The 7,707-nt window shown below is 36.3% G+C and overlaps 1 pseudogene; it reads left to right on the top strand.

The window, feature by feature from the left end:
* The window catches only part of LOC149577673 (origin of replication complex subunit 6-like), a 103,501-nt pseudogene that overhangs the window by 4,300 nt on the left and 91,494 nt on the right, over positions 1 to 7,707 (top strand).

Here is a 7,707-nt window from a genome sequence, read left to right as displayed (position 1 = left end):
CTAAAAGTTCTAAGCCTCCCTTGGATGTTAACCTTACTCTTGATTTTGATTATGTGAATACAAGAAAAAGAGATGGCTGAATTTTTGAGAATAGGATTGGCTGGATTGGCTATGATGGGGCAGAATCTAGCTCTCAAAACTTATCGATGATCATAGACTCATAGTCTCAAACATGCAAATGCCCTTCAAGGGTCAAATGGGTCATCAAAATATGAGGGATCAATGGCTTCATCAAAATATGAGGGATCAAATGAGAGATTAGATGAATGAAAGGTATCTAATATGCCTTTCTTTAGGGTTAGAAGAAAAAAATTATAAAAAAACTCAATTTTTTATAATTTTTGATCACTTTATAGCCCCACAAGCTGTGGGTCCTCCCGGATCTTGCTCGGACCCGCCGTGGACTTGGGCTTGAATTCGAACTTGGATGAATCCAGATCTTGACCCAAGCTCTAGGGTCTGAACCTGGTAACTTAGTAAACGAACAATCTTTGAGTTGGTAGCTTTGTCCTATGTCAAAGTCACATTTTTCTGTGAAGTTTTCCTCCAATGCAAGTTTGTTGTATAAGAGTAGAAACCGCAATATGTTTTTCATTAACCAATTATCTTGACAACATTAATTTTTTGTTTCTAAATACTATTACCTTGTAGGAAAATATGTTTTTTTCTCTTTTATCTAGAGATTTTCAATCAAGCATTTATGAACTCTTTTTACCCTAGTTTCTACCTTTGTCCTCATGTTGATCAAATGGTATAGCTATTCTTAAATGATACACCTTTTCAGGGAAGTGATGCTTGAAAAGCAATGGATGGGGCAACAGGTGGACAGATCTATATGTGTTTGGTTTTGGGAACAAGTTTTTCCCGTGAGAGATTCTTTCAAGGTATGTGTCTTCTATCATGATATTAATCATGAAAATTTAAATGGTTCTCTCTATTTTTGATCATATACATTAGTTTTAGAAAGCCCTCACATAGCAAGTAGCAGAAATTGATCTTTTGAACAGTAATAGGGCTCTCCAGACGCAGGTCTGCTATTATTTTTAAACAAGCATTCTCTAACGATATCCTGCCACTCAGGTTCACTTCATTCTCCAGTTGTAACTGCTCCAAGAAAGTATATTGCACCTGCAAAGTCTCACACAATTCGAAATAATGCTTGCTTATTACGCTTAATGTGATGGCTTCACCGAATTATCTAGGCACACTTCTGCGAATGATATTTCCATGATTTTTTTTGCCTTTGCTGCCCCAAATATTTGCCTTCTCACTTAGAAACCTTTGATTAGCAACATCAATGGTGTGCCCAGCTTCTGAGTTTCAAAATTGATCTTCCATGCCAAAGGAAAAACTTGTGAATAGGATTCTCTCATAAAGAAAAGATCAGGGCTGAATCAAGACACCCACTATTGAAAGGAGCTGCACCCAGCTCACAATAGTAATTCCACAAATTGAAACATATAGCATTTGGCTACTTAAAGTAATTAACACTTCTAATATGAATGAAAATAGATTTCTCAGCCATGAACAACTTGAGAACCTGCATCTGATATCTTCACAAAATGTTGGAAGTCTCCAACAACTTATAATATATCACAGAAAGGTATTATTACTCTTTACTAGGTGATTACACATAAGAAAACTCTTGTCTCAACATAAGTCATCTGAACTCTATAAATCATTCACAATGCCATTGCTTCTCCCACATGGTAATTGTGAATATGGGATGCATTTCAAGTACAAATAGGAAACCTAATATAAGTCTCAGCTGGAAATACATGCCGTTCCAACAACAGAGCCAATAATATATTGCAATCATCCGATAATATATTTTTTAATGTTAACACTTTGCAAATATAATTCCTTTCCACTACAACCATTAAATCCAATGACATTTACCATGGCAAATATAAAATATTTTGCTTCAGAAGGTATCAGAAATCACTTGCCCAACATGGGTGTATATTATTGCAATTATATTCTGAAGTAGACAGTGAAGCACGCTGGTGAATTTTGAATGAATCCACTCTGATGATAAAATAGGACTCCATCCAATCTTCAGAGAAATCCTGAAGGGTTTCTATCCTCAGGTTTTAGAATTGAAAGCAAGATGCTCTCAAACTTTTCCAAGAGAAAAAAATTACCAAACTAAGCAATTAGAACGAGTCTCTCATTCTTCTTTTATAACCAACTGCAGAGACTCTTGGTCTTCCCTCTGGTGGTCTCTTCAATTTCCTTTCTTGTGTCTTTTAATTTCTCCTCTTTTATTTGATTTAGATGCAGGGAAATAATAATAAAGTGACTTAATTAACTTTACATTTAACTCACATGGAAGTCACTTACAATATTTCACTAAATTAATCAAATGATATTATCTTTATGATTTACTTTTGACAGATAATATTTAACTAAATGAACTATTGACTTTCATGACTTTATTAAATATTAATATTTCAAGGTAGCATTAGAAGGGAACATTACATTTTCTACCTAGCATAGCCAAGCTGGGGTTCAGAATGGCAGCCCCTAGCAGGTTCATGTGGGGTCTAGGTGCCTCCACAACCAAGCAAAATTAAGGTCTTTAAGACCATAGTTCTTCCTGGCCCATTCCATTTTTCATAATTAATTATCTTTAACCAAGCTCCAAACTCTTAAAAAGATGTGGCCTTGAAGCTGTAATAACCCTTGTCTATTTTTTGAATTTTCCCAGTTTGCCTCAGAAATTTTCTATCAAACACTATCTCTTTTCAAATGTAACATTTGTTCACTTAGATCGCAATATCTCAAGTCTTAGAAGACAAATATTTACACTCTTCTAGTTGTTGCAGGATTTTATTTCTCTCATATTATTTTGATAGCTAACTAGCATGTGCTTCACATAATATGGTCTTCCTCGTGGTAGCTCAAGGACAGCACAATTTCTTTTCTCTAGAATAAAATTGATCATGCATCATGAAGTCCAAATGGGAACTCATAATGCCTATATTTGATTCTTTACAAGGATTATTAGTGGCTCGAAGGGCTGGATTTTAGTGTAATACATCCTTGAGATGCTTCAAACTTTCCACCTCATTAGTCATAGTTGTACATGAAATCCTTTGAGAACCAGAACACTGGTAACCACATTTATCTTCCCTACCTTGTGCTTGATTATAAATGTGAAAGTCCACAAATAACTAGACCATTTAATATGGGGAGCATGTAGTTGTTCTTGAGCTTGCAAGCATTGTAAAGCTTGATTATCCATATTTAATGTGAATATAAATGTATATTGATGCCTGAAAGCTGGATTTGTTGGCCTCGCTTGCAAATGATTGATATAGCTTGTGTTCATTGGGTTCTTTGTTAGGAGGACATCACTTGGAAATGTTCAATATTTGGATCTATATTGTGTGGTCCTCTCATGGGATTTAAGTTGAAATGTGTTTTTTAGAACTTAACAAAAGCTTTAGCTTAATCACTTTATAATAGTCAATCATAGATGTTCTTAGTTATGGCCCTTATTATGTCCACAAATTTTTTATTGCTTGGACAAAGGATTTTATGGTCTCTGATCTATAAGCATGAAATGCCAATTTTGACTTGAATTTTTATGCCAGACACTAGCATATAGGCTATTCCTATCTACAATGCCACCTCTTTTGGTCATGTGGTGTAGGTCGAAGTGGATAAATTTTAATTAACTTGTTCTTATTGCCAAGTTTGTATGGAGCTTTATATTTCATAGGATCTCAAAGACTTTAGTAATATGTAAATTGATGGTAGATACCATATTAGAGGGCTTTGTATATCCATATTATGTGGCAATGAACTCAAAGCTCGATTGTATATTTGCTCAACTTAAAGCAGTCTCCTTCCATAAGGTTTTACAATTCTCAATGCAAGTCGTTGATCCTTATGTTGCTAAAGGGCTCAAGTCAAAGCCAAACATAATCGGTTGAAGATGGTGGTCTAACCTCTGGTGAAGTTTTTGAAGCCATGAAAACTTGATGTTTTTGCAACATCAAGGAAATTTAGGAGTCAAATTTTGACCATATGGAACTTCTTAGTGTTATGCGTGCTGTTGTGCAACAACATGAAAAAAATGTTTTCAAAATTTAGGGAACCCTCTTAGGCTTAGATGTTTCAACATAAACTAGTATAAGTAATGCATGTCTTAAATTTTATAAATTGCCAATTCTTAGGTTCCAACATCTCCACGTATTTCTAGTCATCTTATTTCTCTCATTATTAAATAGATAAAACATGAACTTTTTAGCATCTGTACATGAAAGATTTTGTCATTTGTTGAAATTCCAATAGTTTGATGGTCCAATGTGCTAGAAAAACAAAATATTTTGAATTTCTATTTTAGGATTCATTGGTTTGTAAATGATAAATTCATAGATTAGCAAAGATTTCTTTGGGGCAAGTGTAAATATAGCCTCAAAATGTTTTCACCAATTTTAGTCAACTAGCACGATTTTACATGCACCCAATGATTGTAAGTGAAGTCTTTTGAACATTACAATATCAAAATTTTATTGCATATAGAAATAAAATATTGAGGCTATAATATATGTTTCACAAAATTCTTGTTAGCTGGATAGAAAGTGGCCTTGGAACCCTTCGTGAAGGCTATAAACAGAAGGAACCTTTGTGGATTGTTTTTGAAGTGTCAAGAATGATTAATCTTTTGTCTTATTTGAGAGTTTCCTCATAGAAGACAATTGATGGACATGGGCATCGAATAAAGCTGGTGGGCAAGGGCTTACAATTAAAAGAGTGTGAACATATCATTATAAGAAATTTAGAATTTGAAGGTGGTCGAGGGCCTGATGTTGATGGAATTCAAATAAAGCCAAATTCATGGCATATATGGATAGATCGTTGTAGCCTTAGTGATTATGATGATGGACTTATTGATATCACACGCCAAAGTACTGATATAACTATCTCAAGGTAAACTAACTTTTTTTAGTTTAGTCTGATTCAAGTAGTGCTTTAAAGAGCTATCAGTTGCCATAGGAGCTTGAAAATAACATATATATTAATAGTCTTAATTATGTAACAAGCATATATAACTACATTTCTACTATGCCTCTAGTTAATTCGTAGATGCTTGTCTTGGACTGGACAAACCTATAACTAGATCTTTGCTTGAGAAAATATTTTCTCTTATCATGATCTAGCTTGCTTCCAAAATACCCTGGGATATAATTATCATTCAGTCTTCTTACAATCATAATTGATTCCTACTTTCAGTAGCCTATACGCTATATGCTGATATGATTAGTATAGAAAAAAATAAGGCCTTAGAAAAAAATATTTGTCTACTTGGCTTAGTTGTGGCTTGTGGTTGTACACTTATGATAATATTCAATTAAGTTTCAAAACTTTCATGGGATCATGTCTGTATTATTGTATTGTTCAAGGATAGTGGCGGTGGATTTGTGGGGTTGTGATGTAGGCTGGTCCAATACTGAGATTCTTCTTTCAGATTTGAGTGTTCTATTATTTTATAGTCAACTCAAAGCTTAACATGCAATTTAATTGATCCCATTTGACATGAATTGTTGTGGGAAGGATATATATTCCTTTATTGCACTCTTAATTTTGCAATTGTTGAGCACCAAGCTAAAAAGAAATATTTATACTATATGGCCATTTTATTCAATGGCCTACTATCTATGTCACATGGGCATAGATATAAGAAGGCCATTGAACATAAATAGAACAATCTTTTATAGAACCCCAAATACAATATAGCTGACATACAACATATGCCAAAAAATAGACAAGTGTAGACCATTTGATTAATTCAAATATAACCACTTCCTCCCCACCCCCCAACACACCAAATACACAAACAAGCATATCAGATATGGATTGGTATATGAATTAGTAGAGCTATCTACTTGCCTGATAATGAGCTCTCATTTGGGCCATATCACAATATCCTGATATAGGAACAAGTTGTCCGTGCGTCAAAGAAATAAAACATTAAAAGAAAGCAACTTTGTTGCAAAAAAAATACATATAAAGCTTAAAAACCAAACAAATAAACAATAAATTATTATATAATATAAGTCTCACTGACAACAAGCCTCAATGGCAATACAAGAGTCTTACTAACTACAATCAGGCCACCAACCCCTACCCACTACTCAAAGAAGAATGACTAAAACATAGAGGGATACTCTATTTCATTTCAAAACAATAAATTTACTATCTCATATTTGTAACAGTCTGCATAATCTTCTTATATGTATTCATTGTTACTTGACTCCTCTATAGTTTTCAATAACTGCTCGGATACTAAGAGCATATCTTCTTGGAATGTTGGTATCATGACGCGAACTTGCTATTATAGGTAATGTGCTTTGGTGGGGTAACTTGATGAGCAAACTTAAAGTCAACTTGGTGAATGTACTTGAACAGTCAACTTGGTGACATGACTTGGTGGAGTGACTTGGCAAGCGTACTTGAACAATTGACTTGGTGAGCCGACCAAGTGAGCTGACATGGTGAGTGGGCTTAGAGAAGCAACTCAGTGGGGCAACTTGGCAAGCACACATAACAAGCTAGCTCACCAAGGCAAGGTGGTAAAACCACTGGGTGAGCTAACTTGGTGAGCTGACTTAAAGAGTCAACTCATTGAGGTGACTGGGTGGGGGTGACTTGGTGAGCTAACCTAGGGGGTAGACTTGGTGAGTGAACATAAAGAGTCAACTTGCTAAGCATACTTGAATTATCGGCTTGGCGAGCTAACTAGGGGAGTCGGCCTGGCGAGCTAACATGGTGAGTTGACTTAAAGTGGTGAGTTGGTGGGGCAAGTGGGGGTGACTTGGTGGGTTGACCTAGAAAGTTGGCCTAGGGGGCAAACTTGGTGAGCGAACTTAGAGAGTCAACTTGGTGAGCATACTTCAATTGTCAGCTTGGCGAGCTGACTAGGGGAGTTGGCTTGACGATCTAACATGGTGAGTGGGCTTAAAGTGGCAACTTGGTGGGGAAAGTTGGCGAGCCGACTTAGCAAGACCACTTAGAGATGTGACATGGTGAGCTGACTTGGTGAGCAAGCTCAATGAGTGGACCTAAAGACTGACCTTGATGAGGAACTTTTGTGGGGTGACTTGATGACTAAACTCAAAGATTAAACTTGGTGAGCATACTTGAATAGTCGACTTGGTGGGGGAAGTTGGCAAGCTGACTTAGCGAGTCCACTTGGTGAGGCGAGATGGTGAGTCGACTTGGTGCAGCAACTTGATGAGCTGACTTGGTGAGAAGACTTAAAGATTGAGCTTGATGAGGCACTTTGGTGGGGTGACTTGATGAGAAAACTTAAAGAGTCAACTTTTTGAGTGTAATCGAATAGTCAACTTGGTGACATGACTTGGTGCGCTAGCTTGGCAATCCAACCTATCGTGCATACTTGAACAGTAGACTTGGTGAGCTGACTGAAAGAGTCAACTCATTGAGGTGACTAGGTGGGAGTGACTAGGCAAGCTGACCTGGAGAGTTGACCTAGGGGATGGGCTTGGTGAGAAAACTTAAAGTTTCGACTTGGTGAGTGCACTTGAATTGTCAACTTGGCGAGCGGACTTGGGGACTTGGTGAGACATGTGGGACTTGAATTAAAGAAACTATAAAGAAATTGTGTACAAATGAAGGCATGAAATGGATGGCTTTGGAGCACTTAGCACAAACACTCAACATTCAGTACATATC

The sequence above is a fragment of the Cupressus sempervirens genome, chromosome 1, assembly GCF_028749045.1.
Source record: "Cupressus sempervirens isolate cs-2001-9-10 chromosome 1, ASM2874904v1, whole genome shotgun sequence".
NCBI classification, from domain to species: domain Eukaryota; kingdom Viridiplantae; phylum Streptophyta; class Pinopsida; order Cupressales; family Cupressaceae; genus Cupressus; species Cupressus sempervirens.
The sequence above is the reverse complement of the archived record's forward strand: the minus strand, read 5'-3'. Positions and strand labels throughout refer to the sequence as shown.